The following is a 19,053-nucleotide window of genomic DNA, read 5'->3' on the forward strand; positions in this document are numbered from 1 at the left end:
GCTATAATAAACAAATAATTTTAAATAGTTATAAGAGAGTATAAAGGAACATAATAACTGAAGGAATCCTAAACGGTTGTCCAAGTAATTTTGCAAACAAAAATGAAAAACATTTTTTTAAAGTGGGACTTCTTTTAAAACTATATTGAACCTTTAAAAACTTTCAACAATAAAGGCAAACCACAGTCCCTGCCAATCACTTCCATCTTCCAGTATTTTTCTTTAAATAAGTGGAGACCTTCAGGAAAAACTTAAAACACCTGACAAGGACAATTACAAAAAGGAAAATTTTATTTGGGATCATGGTTTCATAGATGTAGTACTTGGCTGGCTGACATTACTCTAGGCCCAAAGTGAGGCAAAACATTCTGGCAAAAGGATGTGTTGGAGGAGATCCGCATACCTCACAGCAGCCAGGAAGCCTACAGAGAGAGGAGAAAGGGTCTTAGGGAAAATTAACCATCCCAGGGCACTCCCCCTAGTGACCCACCTCCTCCACCCACACCCAAGGAATGGCTACAGTTGCCATCCAGTCAGTCCATTTAAACTAGGATGGACTAATTAGATTACAGCTCTCACAGTCCATTCATTTCACCTCTGAATATTCCTGCTTTAATGCAGAAGCTCTTGGGAGATACCTCACATCTACACCATAACAACATTTTATAGTTCTTGTTAAAGATAATGCCAAAGAAAAAGATGCATTGATGAAAAAATAATGAAAACCCACTTTAAAATGAGGTAGGTATTAGGTATTTAAGATAACAATTTTAGAAAGATGAAGACTCATATTGCTCATGTTTTCTGATATTCATTAATTCCCTAGATTACCAGACAAGCCATAAGTTTTTGTTTTTTGTTCACTGCTTTGCATGGGATATCTAGTATACATACACACAGACAGACACATATGTATCTGTGTGTGTGTGTGTGTATATATATATATATATATATATATATATATATATATATGAATATAAGGTTATGTGATGTATAATATATGTGTACATGTTTACATATAACTTAAGTTTTAGATTCACTGATACTCACATTGAATCTAAAGATTTTCAATGATATATATAGAGAGAACTTGGCTTCAGAAACATGGGGTAGTAATGCAGTTTAATTCATATGGTTATTAAAATTTAAAAAAATAACATACCTTGGCATATAAATTCTCCATCAATGCTACTTATTTATAAAAATATATTTTAGAAAAGTTAACTCAATTCATCTATAATATAATGAAACTATCAACATAATGTATAATCAGTGGATATATTGGAAATTCTTCTGAGTTTATAAACTACTGCTGATATTCCTATTGTATATAGCAGTATTTTTAAATGATTAATGATCAGCAGACCTTTCCATCATATAATTATATGATTTACTTTCTTGAATCTGCTTCTCCAAAAAAAGAAAGTAGTTTCCAAATATCATACTTATAAATAAATTATGGTTGATCTAAACATTCTCAGAGTCATTTTCTAATCATCTTTGAAAGTGAAACTTGGGCTATAAACTGATGCATATCTAACTCTACCTTATATATTTAAGGACATTAAGAGGCTTAGTCTTTTCATTTCTTAAAACTCCATGAGTTTCCAAAAAGCCTGCTGAACCTCATACATATCACTTCTCTATTAACATAGAAAAATCTGTTTCCTTGGTAGCTGAACACAGTAATAGCAACTACCTAAGTGGTTAATTGTTACAAGATGGGATTGAAATTGAAGACCACAGAGAAAAGGTACATTATTTGCTCAAGGTGAGAGTGCTTCAGTATCTTTTAGAGTTTTTCAATCCAAATTTATATCTGGGACATTAATTTTGGTTCAAGGTTATTAACAAAGTAAATTGCTACTGTAATGTACACAGAATAAAAAGATCAGGCAGGAGGTGCAGTGCTCTATTATTATAAATGAATCAGAGAGAACACACGGAGCCATTACATACATGGGGATTACATGACAATGGCACAGTTTGTAAAAAGGTATATATTTTGTCATAATATAGGTTAATAACAACAAGTTTATACTACATAAATTTCTTATTAGTTTAATGTTGTTTATGGGATTAAAATAATTTTCTATTGCCAAAATACAGTAAGTAGAAAATTTTACTCTTAGAAATGCTTTAGGACTTGGAATGGGAAAGGATATCTTAGATGAGTCCCCAAAACACAGGAAACAACAATACACAAATGGCATCACACCAAACTAAAAAGCTTCCGCATAGCAAAGCAAATAGCAGAGTGAAGAGACAACCTGTCTAGTGAGAGAAAATATTTGTAAACTATACTCTGACGATGGGTTTGTTATAGTTTGGACATGAGGTGTCCTCTGAACTCATAATTAGATCATGAGAACTATAGCCTATTCAATAGATTAGTCCATTTGATGGATCAATAATTTGACAGAACTACTGTACTGCGTGATAACTGTAAGGCAGGTAGGGAATGAAAGGAGAAAGTAGGGGATATGCCTTAGGGGTTTATATTATGTCCTTGGCATCTTTCTCTCTCTCTCCTCTCCACTTCCTGCCTGCCATGAGCTGAGCCACTTTCCTCCACTACACCACCCTTCTGCCATGATGTTCTGCCTCACCTTGGGCCCAAAGCAATGGAGTCAGAATGACTGAGACCATGAGGCCCAAATAAACTTTTTTTTTTCCTCTAGGTTGTTCTTGTAAGGTATTTTGTACACAGCAGTGAAAAGTTGTCTAAACCAGGGCTAATACCCAGAATTGATAAGAAATTTCCAAATCTCAGTAGCCAAAATAAAAAAATATATATATATGATTTAAAAGATGGGAAAAATGGGCAATAAATCTCATTAGACATTTCTCAAAAAAAGGTATCATGCACTTTTACTAATACTGCTTAAATGGACCACCATCAAATGGAGGAGACTGTATATTATCCAGCTTTTAATAAATAATGTATCTTGTGCCATTAAGTGAAAATGTAAGACTATTTATCTCTACTGTCTGTAATATAAAATATTAAGTGTATAAATAAGCTTCATATATATATTACTAATTAAAATAACAAAATTATTATTATGATTATAATTATAATCACTAAATAACAATAATTTTGATATTCATAAATTTACCTTACAGATAATCTAGGGCAGTAATTGAAATAATGAAAATAATTTTTCTGGCAGTTTTTCTTTTGGTGTTTGGGATCAACAAACCCAGAGGTTTGCTCATGTTAGGCAAATTCTCTACCATTGAGCTACACGCCCAGCCCCACCAATGTTTTAAAGGGAAAAAAAATGTTAAGCCAAATAACACTTATGAAGCAGAAGAATCCTTCATCTAATCATACTTTACCATTAGAAGCAGGCTATTTCACTCCTCAACCACTAAAACATTCTCAGTGACCTAGAAGTCATGTACTAATCTCATGTATTAGAACTAAAATTGAATTATTTAAATGACAATTTGTCATATGTTAGGAATGGAAGTCTTCTTAAACAATTATTTTGTTTTATTTTTTTAATTCTAATGAATAAATAGTACACTAGTGATAATGATCAATAACATACAAAGAAACATAGGGGCTTCCAAATCATAAGGACAGCTTAGCCTATGGGAAAGAAACACACCAATGACTCAATATAGGAATTTGATATGAGAACTGAGAATCAGAAAGGAAAATTAACTAATATTTAGAAATAACTCATTCTCTGATGCCTCCTCTAATAGCAGTTTAAAAGACCATATGGTATCACTGAAGTAATACTAGGAAGAAGATGGGGTAATCCTTAGTTAACATGTAAGAAATCTACAGTGCAGAAAAAGTAATAGTAATGATGCTTAAAGTCCAGTATCACACAGCAAGTGAGGATAATTCTCAGCATCCTGGCATCAATAGAGGAAGTTTTTTTCACCTCAATCCAAAATCACTGTTGGAAGAGTCAACCTTGATGCAACTCAGTGCCTGCTCATGGTCTAGCTATGTCCAGGACACACATGGTAGTGTACCATGTGTGTAGATGAGAGAAGAGTATTCCAGAAGACTAAAAAGGAAAGTGTTTACATCTTCATGCAACAGTACATCTACCATTTCTAGAAATAAGGAGCCCACCAAGTATACTGAGTAAAGGAATGAAGGAGAAAGTACAGGGTTATAAGACCAAAGAAACAAGGGGAATTCAAGAACCAAGCTTAAGGGCATTCTTACATTCAGAGGTCAGAAAAGGGAGAAAAATTGATGGCTAACAAATTAATAGGGATACCAGGCAATCAAGGTATCAGAAAAGTCAAAAGAAGAAAGTACCTCAAGGAAAAACAGCTGCTAGCTCAGATGAGATGAACATTGAGAAATACCACTGGAATGTGTAAATCAGAGATCATTGGTGACTATAAAATAAAGATATTGTCCGTATGATAAAGACACGACCAAATTAACTTGGTTCAAGAGAAAAGAAAAATAGTGAAAAGGAATGAAGGGGGAAGGAAGAGAGAATCGGGGAAGAGAGGGAAGAAACAAATGAACAAAATTCAATTTAACAGAGGCAAATGTGTACAAGCCAACATATCCTTCTAGTGTGCTGTTATAGTGTTTTTATAAAACTCCTCCCTGGGGCAGAGGGGCAGAAAGTATCTATAGCATACTGGGAATAATTGTGTTTTCTCTGGAGATCTTTGAGGTCAAGTCAGGAGAGGCCCCAAGAGCATATTAAACACATATATCTTCTCAAAATATTTCTCAAAGGGCAAATGCAGGTGACCAAGAGAATCTCTGAACAAAAGCTAGAAAAAAGTCAAGAGAGACATGTTTAAAACTAATCATCAAGGGAAGGCAGAAACAAACTTTATTCCAACTCTGAAATTTATAATAAATCCATAACCAATTAAATAATGTGGCTAATACACAAGGAAAAAATCCAAATTGAACAATAGAATAGCAAGGAAATGAGAAAGACTAAGATATATAAAAGAATTTGAAAATAATGTTGATCGATGCCTTTGTCTGTTTTGTGCTGCTATGATATAACACCATAGACTGAGTAACTTATATTGAATAGAAATTCACTAGTTCACAGTTCTGGAAGCTGGTAATTCCCAAATCAATGTGGTAGCATGCGGCAGGGGCCTCCTCAGTGTGTGATGGATCACATGGAGGAAAATAAGAAGGTGAGAGAGGTCAAAAGGGGACCAAACTCACTCTTTTATGAGGGTACTAATTCCCTTCATGAGTGAGAAGCCCTCACAGCCTATACACCTCTAAAAAGTCCCCCATTTTAGTACTGTGACAAATGACAATTTTCAACATGAGTTTTGAAGTGGACAGATTTGAACCATAGCAATCTTGAAATGAATTTTTATGACAGAGGGTTTGCTGGGAGCCATTAGCCAAGTAGGTATGACAATTTCCTTGCCAGCGTACCCCATGTTGCTTAGTGGAAGGACTCGTGGAAATAGGACATTTTGCAGTGACATTGCATTTAGGTGACCTTGCTCAAGGACCAGGGCGGATCCGGGATTAGGGTGTTCCTGGTTTAAGATTATTCCTGCTGGGAATAGGGCGTATCCTGCTGCCTGAGTTCCCCTTGAGTTCTCACGGGATTCAGACAGTATATTTTGGGAGATAGAAGCCCAGTGGAGGTGGATTTTGGTCAGAGAACGTGGATTTCCCCAGAACGTGATTGTAGATGGCTGGTGTGAGTTCAGGAATAAAGAGTTGCTGTTTGAATCTACAAGCTGTGTGGTGGCTCGTGATTGTGTGCCCAGCCAGACTGCGGCATTTGTGCCCAGCCAGACTGCGGCAAGGGTTTAGAGAATAGAATAAATATTTGGTAGATATCCAGTAAAATCTCTTTCATAACATTAGTGATGTTGAAACATTAAGCACTCATGGAAGACTTTTAAGAGTGAGTGATTATTACATATGTTGGTTGACCTTCATTTTTATTAATCTTAAGAAAAATTTGTGATGATTTTTAAAAATATTCCAAATTTATGCTATGAGTATATCTCAGGGGTAGAGTGCTTGCATAGCTTGCCAAGCATTGCACACTCAAAAATTGTCCAAAAATTCATATTTTTCTCTCATTGATGAACATAATATTGGAAGATTTTCCTGAGATATTTCTTTATTTCTGTATCAGAAAACAATACCTTAAGTAAAAGATAAGATTCCATATCCAATTGGTGTGTTTATTCATTATTTCTATACATTACAAAATTCTTACAATTGTGGGTTTTAAAGGAAAATATTTTGTGTGTGTATGTGTGTGTGTGTGTGTGTGTGTGTGTGTGTTGTGGCAAGTCATTGATATGTTAGGATCAAATTTGAACACCATATTTATGAAGATTTCCCTTTCTGAAGAGTTTTTTAGTGTTAAACATGAGTCTTAAGTCAACAATTGTTGGGCATATTTAGGAATTACAATGCCAATACATATCATATTCAAAAGCTGAAAATTCAAATGTTTCAAGTTGAGAGATATTGACATATTTGTGGAAGGGGCCTAAGTCAACCATATGGGTACATTTGACTTGAGAGTATTACTTTAAGAAATATGCCAATTATAACTTAATGTATTTTTTGAATAGTGAATAATATGGTCAAGAGTTATCAAAGAATGAAAATCTTAATGAAAACCTTTATTTTAATCAGTTGGAGTCACCAATTCTCCCCACATTTACTCCTAATATTGTAGTTTTAAAAGCTTTAAACAAATCAAACTATTCAAGAGAGTGAGTATATTCTTAAGATACACTAAATAGTGAGTATGTCACCTATTAGAAATGGTCTCTTAGGGTTGGAGTTGGAACTCAGTGACAGAATGCATGTTTAGCATGAAAAGAGCCCTGGGAGTTCAGTCCCCAGCACTGCAAAAGAAAGAAAATATTTTTCTGTCTCACCATTCTTTTCTTCAAAAAGTATAAGGGAAAAATCTCCTTCCATATGGCAGCTGCTTGACATTGAATCTCTCCACACATCCTTCATGAAAGTGTACAAGGAGAATAAATAAAGCTACCCATGGAACACACGTACAGTATTTACAGGAGACAGAATTCTGCCAACTCCTATGTACATGTAAATGCAAAAGTAAATATCCAATCCAACCAAGCTATTGCCCAGGTTAAAAGAGACATTGCACAGAAAAGATGAGAAGGCAATGGGGACAAATAGAGAACACAGATAAAATTATCAACAGTTGAACTTTCTCAACTCTGAGGAGGGAAATAGTTAAAACAAGCAAGAGATTTGTCAGACAAAATGAACCAAACAATTAAAAGTCACACTTATGGACTGAAAAGTCATTTGCAATAAATGAGAAATATTTAATGCTACTAGTGCTTATAAGCAAAGGAAACAGAAAAAAAGAAAAGGAGACCTGATATTAAGTTATGTTCTGAAAGAATATTACATATGCCTGAGAAAAAAGAAAAAATTTTCTACATTTAAAAATAGTCAGCTTCACTAGCAAACTAAGAAACATATATTTATTAAGACATTATATTTTTAATTATTAAAATTCTAAAATTTAAGGGTATGGTATTTAATATTATCAATGGTAGATTTATAAATATTACCATAAACTATAATGTAGCATATATTAAATAACTTTAAATATTCTTTATTTGGAACTGACTATTCCTTACAAATATATTCTTTGGGGAAAAAACTGGAGATTAGTTCACCGATATCTGTTGGATTTACTTAATACAATGATAGAATACAGAAAAGGTGATATAAGAAGGCAGTTGTTAAATTCCAGTAGATAAATTTGATATACAGATTTAAATGTTGGTTTAAAGATTTTTTTTTGCTTGTATTAGAAAATGATAAAAATATGCTTGGTGGAACACACAGTGTATAATCAGTAACAGTTTAACTAATCTTCCCTTATTACTCTGTTCCACTTGGGAAAAATAAACTTTTGGTTTATCAAACCTATTAGGCAACAGTGACGTCCTTTATGTGGAGTCACACAACAATTTGCACAACTACATGAAAGCACATTTTCAAAGTTTTTTTGTTTGTTTCAGTCTTTCAAAATCCATTGCACTATGATGAAAATAAATATTTTTTTTGAAATGACTGTAGGTGAGTTTTTAATACATGTGAGAAATTAGATACAACAGATTTACAAATTTCACACTTTTTAAATTAGGAGTTTTCTGAAGTAAGCTTAATTCTCCTAACTTTTTTTTTTTTTAATTCTCCTAACTTTAATAATGTAAAAGATTTCAAGAATTTGCCCAAAAAGGCCAAGATTGAAATAATGAGAATGTAACTATTCTCTAATTTAAGTTTAAAACAGTATGTAAGGCCTTTTATTAATACCTTTACCAAGGCATTACATTACCAAGGTATTTGAGGAAAATTTATTTAACAACACGTGTTTAAAAAGACTCTTCTTTAGAGCTGACATTAGAAGAACAATTATAATAATTATTTAGTCACTTAAAATGATTTGCAAGTGCTAGATTTGATGGTGCATGACAGACACTGCGTGGTTTAATGCCACAGTGAACTTGCTCCTCACCATTGCATAAGGAGCATCACTTCACACTGAAACTAGGTGGGGACCTTTGTAATTCACATTCAGTAACCTGAGTTGAAAATCCAGCTGACATTATGCTGGATCCAATCTACAAGGCACTGCACCAGAAAGGGCAACTTCACAGGGTCTCCTACAGTGACCATGTAAATATCTCCGGGATCATGCTTGTCTTCCAACACAGCAGATTTTGTTTGTGGAAATTCATTGTACATTGCTAGAGTTAAAATCCTATTACAAAACGGAGTTCAGACAACAGTAGATTTGAAGGGAAAAGGAAAATATCTTATTTCAAAGAAAAACTACCATCCAAATGTAAATATTCAAGAAAGAGCTTACCAGAGTAAAAGTGCCAGCATTCATAATTTTACTTAAAACGTTAAGAATCTGTGGTGGCCAAAAACCAATTCAAAATATACTTTAAATCTTCCTTCTGTTCACCTTCAGTGACCCCCTTGATGAAGCTGAAGGAATTAAGCTATTCAGAAATTGTATAAAACAGAGGAAGTATGAAGATATTATGATCTTTAATAAGATAATAAATAATGTCAATTTGAAATAGATGTGAAATTAATTACAAAATGATTACACATGCTTACGACAGTGTACTTCTGCCTATGCATAACAGTTGCCTATTTTGTTGTTGTTTATGTATGAGACCTCTAGTCTTTGAACTTTTATTATACCAGTTGGGTTTAAATTTACACTGAATTTTTGATAAATTATATAAAAGTAAAATGATGAAATTTTCTTTCTTCAATAGAAAGGGAGAAGGCTATCTCTTCCCTTCCTTTATAGTATTTCCTTGAAAATACTGCGTGATAAGAAACATAAATTTTTGATCTTATAATCTTACAGTGTAAGGTTAAGGACATATGACCTTTGGAACTATGAACACATACCTCCAAAAATGAACTCAAGAATCTCTTATAAGGTGCACAAGATTCTATAAAGCACACCCATCTGTATTTTGGAAATGTTTTATTTGTTTCTTCTACTTTTGATGTATATATTTGCATAAAATTCTGTTCAAACTTCTTTTTCTCAAGAATACTATCCATGTGTATGTATTTTGGTCAATGATGAATTATGTTTCATTTCTCTTACTGATATGGAACAGGCATTGAGTCTTCAGGGTTTTTAATGTACTCAGCAATTATTGGCAGGAATTTTTTATTTTGCTTTTCTACTTAAGATATATTGTATATGTGATAAAACTTTTAGAATAAATTTCAAGCAAAAAAAATTGGACTTACGAATTATTGAACAAATATTAGTAAAAACAATTGTATGATTTAACCAAAATAAGAGAATAAGGAAATATTTTATTGCTATTAAACTGTAACCAAAGCAGGTATAAGCAAAACTTATATGGTCAAAGACAAACGATTCTTAATGCTTGGATTTTTTTTTCATAGTTTAATCATCATTTATAGTTTAACTCTTAGGATGTTGGATAATTTTTGAGGGAGAAATATGAGATAAAGTTTGTATTATCCACTCCATTTTACCAGTCATTTCTCAACTAGACATAAGGGATGTGACAGATGTCAAATTTCTCTCTTTGCTCTGAGGATTTCCTAAATATCAAAGTAAGTAGGCATAGATACATAATATGTGCATAGAAGAAAATAACGTACTTCAGTGAAAAACTGCATTATTTAAAACACACCTTTCTGATATACTGATTCTGATTCTATGGGAGCTCTCAGCTTTTCGTTGCCTTTTACCTATTTTACAATTTGGCAAGTTGTAAGAAAACCAATAGCAATGAAAAATAAGCCTAGTCTCAAGCTAGGCAAATAAATTCCATTAGGAAAAAATTCGATTGATTTCCCTCTTACATTGTAGAATAATAATAATAATAAATGTATCTGTTCATTTGATTTTTTCTTTGACCCAATTGTAATATCTGCCTGGTTTACTCATTATTAATGCATTAAGCAAAATTTGCCACATTTATCTAATGTCTGCACAAGAGTGATTTTACCATGTTAAAAATTATCTCTTAATACTAATGAGAAAGAAGGAGACAAAAAGAAATAAAAAGATGGGTGGATATTTAGATGGTTACCGAAGTAGCTCATTAACCTTCTAGAAAATTAATATCTGAAAATTAGTTACACACATACCTAGACTTGAGTTATAGTTGTTACTGTTATGATTACTCATTGACATCTCTCCTTCACTAGTATCCATCTTTTGAACACTAAACAATACTCATATTTCATATTGAACACAACAGAGAGATAGAAGCAGAGAAAGGAAGAAAAAAAATAAAAACATGCAATAGAATAACACATTAGCCTGTCTCCTTTATTCTTACCCGACTCTCTAATCGTGCTTTCATTGTTCCATATTTCTCTGACTCCCATCGTGATTCTTACTTGACAACAGCAACTTGTACTAAAGGTATGGAAAGAAAATGAGAGATAACATAAATATTTCTTTATTTGTAATAGAATCTTCACTTTTTGCTCTGCTTTACTAAATAACTATATAACATTTGACTTTTCTTTTTTTAAGTGATTAAGATAAATTCTGTTTTATTTTTTCAAGTTTTATTGAAGTATAATTGACAAACAATGCTACGTATGGTTAAAGGGTACAATGAGATGATAAAGTATCTAGGTGGAAAAATTACCACAGTCAAGTTAGTTAACACATCTGTCATCTCACCAACTATAGTGGAACAGTTATGGTGACAACATTTAAGATTAAAATTACTTTAACAGTAAAATGTTAGAAAAGAGAAAGTGCAATGGTCTCATTTTTTAAATATTCCCTTTATATGTATGCCTGCCTATTTAAATATGTTTAATCATTCAGGATAGCCCTCAATGTCATTTTAATCCATGTAGATTATCACTCCATATGCCCCTTAATCCCTACTGAATTTAGATCCATTTATATAAACTCATACATGAACGGTAGGTACTCTATGGATTTTAGCTAGGTCTGCTCTCATTGAATTATTTTAGAGGTTCTCTTTCTACATTAATAGCTCAGGGAGAAAATTACTTCATGTCTATCATAAATTAATTTAAATTTTTTGAATGTAAGATTTTTCCATATGGGAGAATCCCCCACAGAAATATCATAGAGCCACTATTCAACCACCAGAATAGCTAAAATTAAAAATACTAACAACCCCAAGTGTTGCTAAGGATATAAAACAAATGTAATCTTATGTATTAATGATGAATATATAGAATAGTTGAGCCAAATGGAAAAAGATTTTAGGATTTCCTTATAAAATTATGTATATACTTCCCCTCTGACCTCTGACCTCTGCAGTTCTAGTCCTATATATTAATACAAGAGAGCACCACCAACAACAAAAATCCTGCGTGTGTATGTTAATGTATAAGAATATATACACTTAGGGGAATATATTTATACTCACCTCTATGTATAGATTGACCAAATGAATTGTACAAGAATGTTCATAGTAGCTTTGATCATAAAAGACAAAAGTGAAAAAAAAATGTTCTGACATTTATCAAAAAGGAAATTGATAGCTACACACATAAATTACAAGTATATGCAATAACAAGGATGAAATATCAAGACATTATTCTAAATGATATAAATGTTGACTATAAAGTCATTATATGATGCCATTTACATGTCTGAAGAACAGTCAAAACCTCTCTTAGGTGATGATAGTAGATGCTGCGTAGTGGAGATTAAGGGCATGACAGAATTTTCTGGAGTGACTGAAATTTCTACATCTTGATATAATTTGGGGTTACAAAAAGTTTACATTTTTGGAAGTACTCATTGTCACTCTTAAGTTTCATGTGTTTTACTGTATACACATTCTATCTAAATACAATTTTAATCAAAGATTGACCCCTAATGATGTTCATGACAGAAAGGTATACTGATGTGTGCAATTTACTTCAAATTCATAAAACAACATAGATTTCTTTATGAAGAAAAAAATATATGGATGTATAATATGGTAAGAATAAACCTAAGCTCTGGATATTTGAGTGTTTATTATGCAATTCTTGCAACATTTTTTAATGTCCTTGAACATTTTATAATGAAAAATATAATAATATAGAGATGTCTATAATACAAACAGTCAAAAAATCAATTATAACTATCATTATTTTGATTATTTGTTGGGTGGGCAATCAAGGTAAGATTTTGATATAATGCAAAAGAAGCATTTGTGTTGATTTTGTCCCATGGTTTATTTTACCTTTTTATTCTTTTCCTTAAGTTTAGTACATCTCTCAATTGTTGGGTAACTAAGTATGGCAATACTACTCAGTTTAGACTAATGAAATGGAAATTGAAATAGAAAGTGTCACTTTGGTCTTGTAATCCCAATGAAATGTACTCATTCCTCTGGCTTCTTTTTCTCATTTCTTTGAGCTGGAATGCAGATGTCCCAGTGACCCACTTTCAACCATGCAGACTCACACAGGAACACAGAGAAGAGGCTTGCAGACAATGGCCAGAAATCTAAAGACCTGGTGCCTGTTTTACAAAGTAAGTGTCACTGATACACAGACAGAAACGTTCTTTTATGTATTGTCAATGACTACTTTCATACTACAATGGCAGAATTACATAGTTGAATCAGATATAGCATGGTCCTGAAACCTAAAAGATTTCCTATTAAGTCCTTCACTTAAAAAAAAATTGACCCCCATCTTTCATTGTAAAACAAGTAGATGGATGAATTCAGGATGAATTCAGGGTCCCTGAATGGGCCCTAGGAAGCACTGTGGCACCAGGTTAGTCTGATCAGATTATTTTTAAAGAAAATAATAAACTTTGGTCTATTTAGCTGTTGTTATTTACCTTTTTTGGTGTTATTGCTACTCTATTTTGTTGTTGTATGTGAAATCATTATTATAATAGGTGCAACTAATATTTTTACATGTTTTAAAATAGACTTACAGCATTTTGTTTTTTCAGTGTCATTCGTCTTCTTCTCAGTACATAAAATAATTTTATGATCTTTCTATTAAAACATAAAAAAGCAACTTCTTGCTCCCAGAAAGTACAATTTCCTAGTATTTGGCATTTGGAAGATGAAGAAAAGTGTCTGACTGTCCAGATCACATTGGCTTTTAGCTTTTCAAAGAAAACAATATTGAATCTCTTTTCCATGATTCCAGAATATATTCCTTCCCATTCTATTTGTAAAATAGGCTTCATCAGTGATTATAAATGCATTGGCCTAGGTGTCCTAAGGAGGTACAAGTAATGACTCTTACAAGCTTCTCAGAATGCATTTTTAGCCTCCTCTTTTACACAAGAACCACAGCAATAATTCTGCCTACAGAAAAATCTGTTCCTTGTGCTTAAAGTTTGTTTTAACAGATATAAACACTGCTATAAGTAGAGACAAGATGTCCTACCCGAGAAATCTCTCAACTTAGAATCTGAACATTTGTAATTGAAAACTAGACCCAGCATTTATGCCAGGGACTTACCTCACTTTTCTCTGGCTTCAAATCTCTATGTACATAAGAAGAAGTCAAGTTCCTACATGACCTCCAAGGATTCTTCCATCTTTAAAATCTCCAGCACACAGAATCACCAAAGTCCAGTGGATAAAAGCCACATGTCATCATTTACTACCATACCTCTATATGTTATGGAATTTTACTCTATATATTTTCCACAGTTTCTTATGAGAAAACTTGCCCAACATGTTTGGAAGCCTAAGAACTATTCTGTGTTTACCACCAGGTTTAATTCATCTTCCTACCCACATCTTTTTCTTTCTATGCCAATCAGTAGTGAGTGGACCATCATAAAACCTCAATAAGTATTTATTCCAATCTGGTACTCTCAACTGTATTATCAATACATCAACAGTCATCCTTTAAAAATATAAAATTAGATCATATCCTTTCTTCCTCATAAATTTTCAATTTAGAATATAAACTAGTATGCTTACTCAACAACTATATTGTAGTCTACAAGGCCATAGAAAATGTGTCCCTGACTGTATGACTCTCCCACTCTTATTCATGCTCCTTCAGTCTAATCTTCTTTGTACATTGCTGCATTGGTGCTTCAAAACCAATTGTCCCCTAGAAATTCACATGACTAATTTCTCTACTTCCTTTGCAGGTTTTTTCAATATTCACCTATCCTGAACAATTTATATTAAATTTTAACTTCTCCCTGGCACCTATGCCACATCCCCAGTCCTTGTCATGCTTGTTTTTCCTCAATACCAGTATATATTATATAAACAGTAATACATTTATTTTTGTATAGTATAGTTTATTATTCATCTCTCTCCACTTGCTTCATGAAAGTATTTTGTCACTTTCAGTTCAATCCTATCTCTCAAGCAGTTCAGAGTGTATTATGATTTGGATTTGGAATGCCCTCTGAAGGCTCATTAGTTGATGGCTTAGTCCTCAATGCAACCATGTTTAGAGGTAGGGCTTTTGGAAAGTGATTGGACCCTGAAGGCTTTAATCTTTATCAATGGACTAACCCATCAATGGATTCATGATTGAATGTACTATTGGGAGGTAATGGAAACTAGAAGTTGGGACCTAGTTAGCGAGTCCACGGGAGCATGCCCTGAAGAACTACATCTTATCCAGGTTCTGTGTCTCTGTTCCTTCTTTCCTTCCTTTTTTTCTTTCTTTCCTCCTCCCTCTCCCTCTCCCTCTCCCTGGCACCCTCCTGGCTGCCATGAGGTGAGCAGTTTTGCTCCCTCCCTCACTCCTGCCATGATATTCTGCTACACTGCAGACTCAGAAACAATGGAACCAGCTAACCATGGACTGAAACCTCTGAAATCACTAGCCAAAATTAATCTCTCCTCCTCTAAGTTGGGTTTCTCAGGTATTTTATTATAGTTATGAAAAGCTGACTAACTAATATAAAGTGCCTGAAAAAAATAAATGCCCAATAATATTTGCCAAATAAATTGAAATCTGCCACAGTCTGGCTGGGCACAATCAGGAGCCACTTGTCAAAAGAAACTAACTTTATTTTTAGAACCACACACGCCAAACAAAACAGCCTCTCAGGAAAAACCCTCAGAGCCTCAACTGCCACCACCGGCTTTCCACAAGCCTCTCTCTCCCACACAAGCTTCTCTCCACCTCCCACAATCCTCCTGCTCTTGAGGCCGATTGGCTGGGTCACGTGGGTGGAGCCAAAAAAGTCCCCCAATGAGCAGCTCCGTGGTCTGAAAGGGCAGGGAAACAGCCCAATCACTGCAGAGGAGCCAATCAGCTAGATGTTGCTGGGGCTGAGGAGCCAATCAGCTAGATGTTGCTGGGGCCCCTGTGAGCCAATCATCAGCCGGCAGCTGGAAGTTTGCTGGCAGCTGGAAGTTTGCTGGGGCCCCTTCGGCTGTGGCTCTCAACAGAAATCATAAAATATATTATTAAATCAATAAATGTCTCTCCTCATTTCTTTTTTTACTATGCTTAAAATATATTATTTGACGATGTCCAGTTACTACAGCCATGAATTATAGCAATAAAACAATATTCAACAGAAGGAATTTCATCATTTTTGAAATATATTTCTAAATCATCAGCATAAAATACATCAACAGCTCATTCAACAAAAGAATCCCCAAAATTATATAAACCATTCTTTTGTGGATTGCATCCTGTTTGATACTTAAGACAACAAAACAATATGCCTTTGCCCTCAAGGATTTCTATACTCCCAAATGAAACAAATAAGTCTACAAATATTATTAAAGAAGAACTGAAGAAGGAATGGAGGAAAGAGAAAGTTTGGGTGTAGTTCTACCAAGCCTTTAGAATCTGAAGGAAATCCTGATGTTGGAAACTGTGCCTCTTTTAAAATCCACAGGCAGTAAGTTGTACAGATGAAGATAATATGAGAGCAGAAATGAAGAGTAGATGGAGTGATGTTTAGGAGTCCTAATAGCCCAGGGCAGTGCTCCACGGATTTGCTTAACCCTTATTTAGAACTGAAAGCTTCCCTTTATTACAAGAAACAATCATCTCCATCTTGTTAGAGATTGCTGATATCATACACCCCCCTTCGCCTTCTCCACTGAGCATTTAACATGCATCTCTAGATGCTTCCCACGTTTGCCGTTTTCACTTTAAATGGCATTTATGAAGGTCCTGCTATTTCTTTATAAATCCTTATTTCTGCATTACTCTTTGTTTTCCCAAAACATTTACAGTTAACTGTCTAAAAGCTTTTATCACAGGAAAGCTCTTTCATTGAACGATTCCGAGGGCTTAAAGTAGTTAATCCACTATTATTTTTAAAGTATTTGTGCTGCTTAGTGTTGTAATGTGTGCTGTTATGACTTCTAGATTATGTTAATATAGAAACTCCCCAAAGCCTCACACTCACAAAGCACACTATTGTTCAACCGCCACCACCTATGCATTTACTCATAGCAATAAATTAAATCATATTACTTCAGTTATGGCAGATTTACACTCAATCGCTATCAGTCAGTACATTGACTTTAAAATTTGGCTCAGAGTTTTTCATTACCTCTGTGGAACTTCCCTTTCATTCCTATCAGGATTGGCCTCCATTTATACATACCCTCAGTCCTTACTTTCTAATAATAAATCTCAAATTCATCAACCCCCTTGTCAGGTCTCTCATCCATGGGCAACAGAGCATTCACCTGTTATGCCCCCAAGCTGTGGAATTCCCTCAACTGAACACTCCTCTCCAAATCCCCTGAGCTTTATAAATCCCTTTTTGAGTCTCACTTATTAAAATTTGCTTTTAATATTTGATCTGCCACTGACACATGCTGTAGGCTTGAAAAAAAAAGGGAAGAAAAAGGAAAGTATTTTTATTTTCTCACCGTTTGTGAAAAGGACTAAAATTTCTCCTTCTGTGTGGGCATTTTATGTTTTTCATCATTCTTTCCTTTCTTTCTCTTCCAGTACTAGCAGAATAATTACCCAATATGCTATGGTCACTAACCAAGGTTTAACGTTAAAGATTTTGTGTGTTATGGGATTATAAATAAACTGGTCACAATATCATTAATTACTTTGCAGTCTGGAGATTGGTATAGATTTTTTTAGGAGACAACATGAATTTTGGAGAAAAACAGTTCCTCACAGCCACTCTGCTCCTTTGCCGGTTCTATACAGCAGTTTTCTCATCTGTTTTTATTTTAATTAATAACTATTCTGACTTAACTCCACTCATTTGTCATAAGACAACAGGAAAATACATTTAGTGGCACTGAAGGACATATTATTTTTGGATTGTTATAGCGACAAAAACAATAACATCAAAAGCTCAGATGTTGATAGTCTTGTTCCAAAGTAGTCAGCTCCCAGGATTTGCCACTCTGAAAAGTGATATTTTCCATTCTCCTTGACATGTAGACCAGTGCTATGCACACAGTAGGCATTTTTTAAATGCTCGTAAAACATTAAATCAATTTACTTTTAACTAAATTCTTTAACTTTTATTTCCATTCCCCTTTGAAAGAATCTGGTTTTCTCTGTTTTCCTACTCATTAGCCTGCACGGTTTTTCAGTCACTCTTCTCTCTCCTACAGCTGTTGATCAGCCTATTGATTAGGGCTCAGAAGGCTAGCTGACAGTCTGGAAAGGGCATTATATTCCAGCACAATTTCCCTCTAAGTGCTTAATGTTCTTTAAACCCCTCATTCAATTAGATGGCAGAAGCTATTACACACAAGTGCCCCACCACAGAAAATTACAAGCTCATATCTGAGAGATACTGAGAAACGAAGGCAAAGAGCCAGTTAATAGGACATTGTCTGTATGTTTGGTAAATCCTGTGGAGTTTGGGGCTCAGGGTTGATATCAGAGTGCCAGGCTATGGAATTTAAACAGCAGGTAGATTTCAAAGGCACGGAATATGAGAGAGAACAGAGTACAGATAGATATATTATTCTGTTATTTGAAATGGCTACTGTGTAAAATTCAGCATTTCCTCTGAAACGTTTTGAGGATGATTTAGGCCATTGAAAATAATGGCAAAGTTAAAACTTTTTAAAGGTTAAGGTAACATTACTGAAGTAGGTGACCTGATTGAATTTCACTAACGGGTGAAGTTTTGTGAGGTCTGACGTATTTATGGATATTAAGAAACAGAAATCATTTTTTTTCTTTGTGGGTAAGAAGATAAATTTAACCTCATAAGATATAAAACTTAACTTTGAAGATTATTAGCTATTATTCCTATGGGTAGGCAATAGATTTTGCATAAGAATGAAACTCCCAGTGCTCTGCTACCTGTGAGGGGCCCTTATAATCAGAAAGCACGAGATTGGAGAAGTAGAATGAAGGCTATTATTTTAGCCACTATTCACCCTCTCTCACTGTTGCCCTTGTGCAGTGCACAATTGCACAACTGTTCTCAGCCACCTGAAAATGTTCTTATAAAAGATATGAAAATGCAAGCAGTCTAGAGAATCAGCTTCATCACCTATTTTACAGAGAGAAAACCCAAGATAGAAATTAAATATTTTTTCCCTGATGTCACCTACACTAAGTGGAGGAGACTAGAATGCAATTCAGAAAAT

At 34.1% G+C, this 19,053-nt stretch overlaps 1 long non-coding RNA gene across 1 annotated transcript in view; it reads right to left on the minus strand.

The window, feature by feature from the left end:
- Window positions 1–296: 296 nt before the first annotated feature.
- Window positions 297–19,053, minus strand: part of LOC131423671 (uncharacterized) — a 36,552-nt gene continuing 17,795 nt past the window's right edge. The window contains exons 2-3 of the long non-coding RNA XR_009225531.1: window positions 10,858–10,937; window positions 297–422 (exon numbers count right to left, since the gene is read on the minus strand). This is a non-coding gene — a long non-coding RNA (uncharacterized LOC131423671). The remainder of the gene's footprint in view (window positions 423–10,857; window positions 10,938–19,053) is intronic.

The sequence above is a fragment of the Marmota monax genome, unplaced genomic scaffold (assembly GCF_021218885.2).
Source record: "Marmota monax isolate L192 unplaced genomic scaffold, Marmota_monax_Labrador192_F-V1.1 WCK01_AAM20220418_F8-fsc00016, whole genome shotgun sequence".
Lineage (NCBI taxonomy): Eukaryota > Metazoa > Chordata > Mammalia > Rodentia > Sciuridae > Marmota > Marmota monax.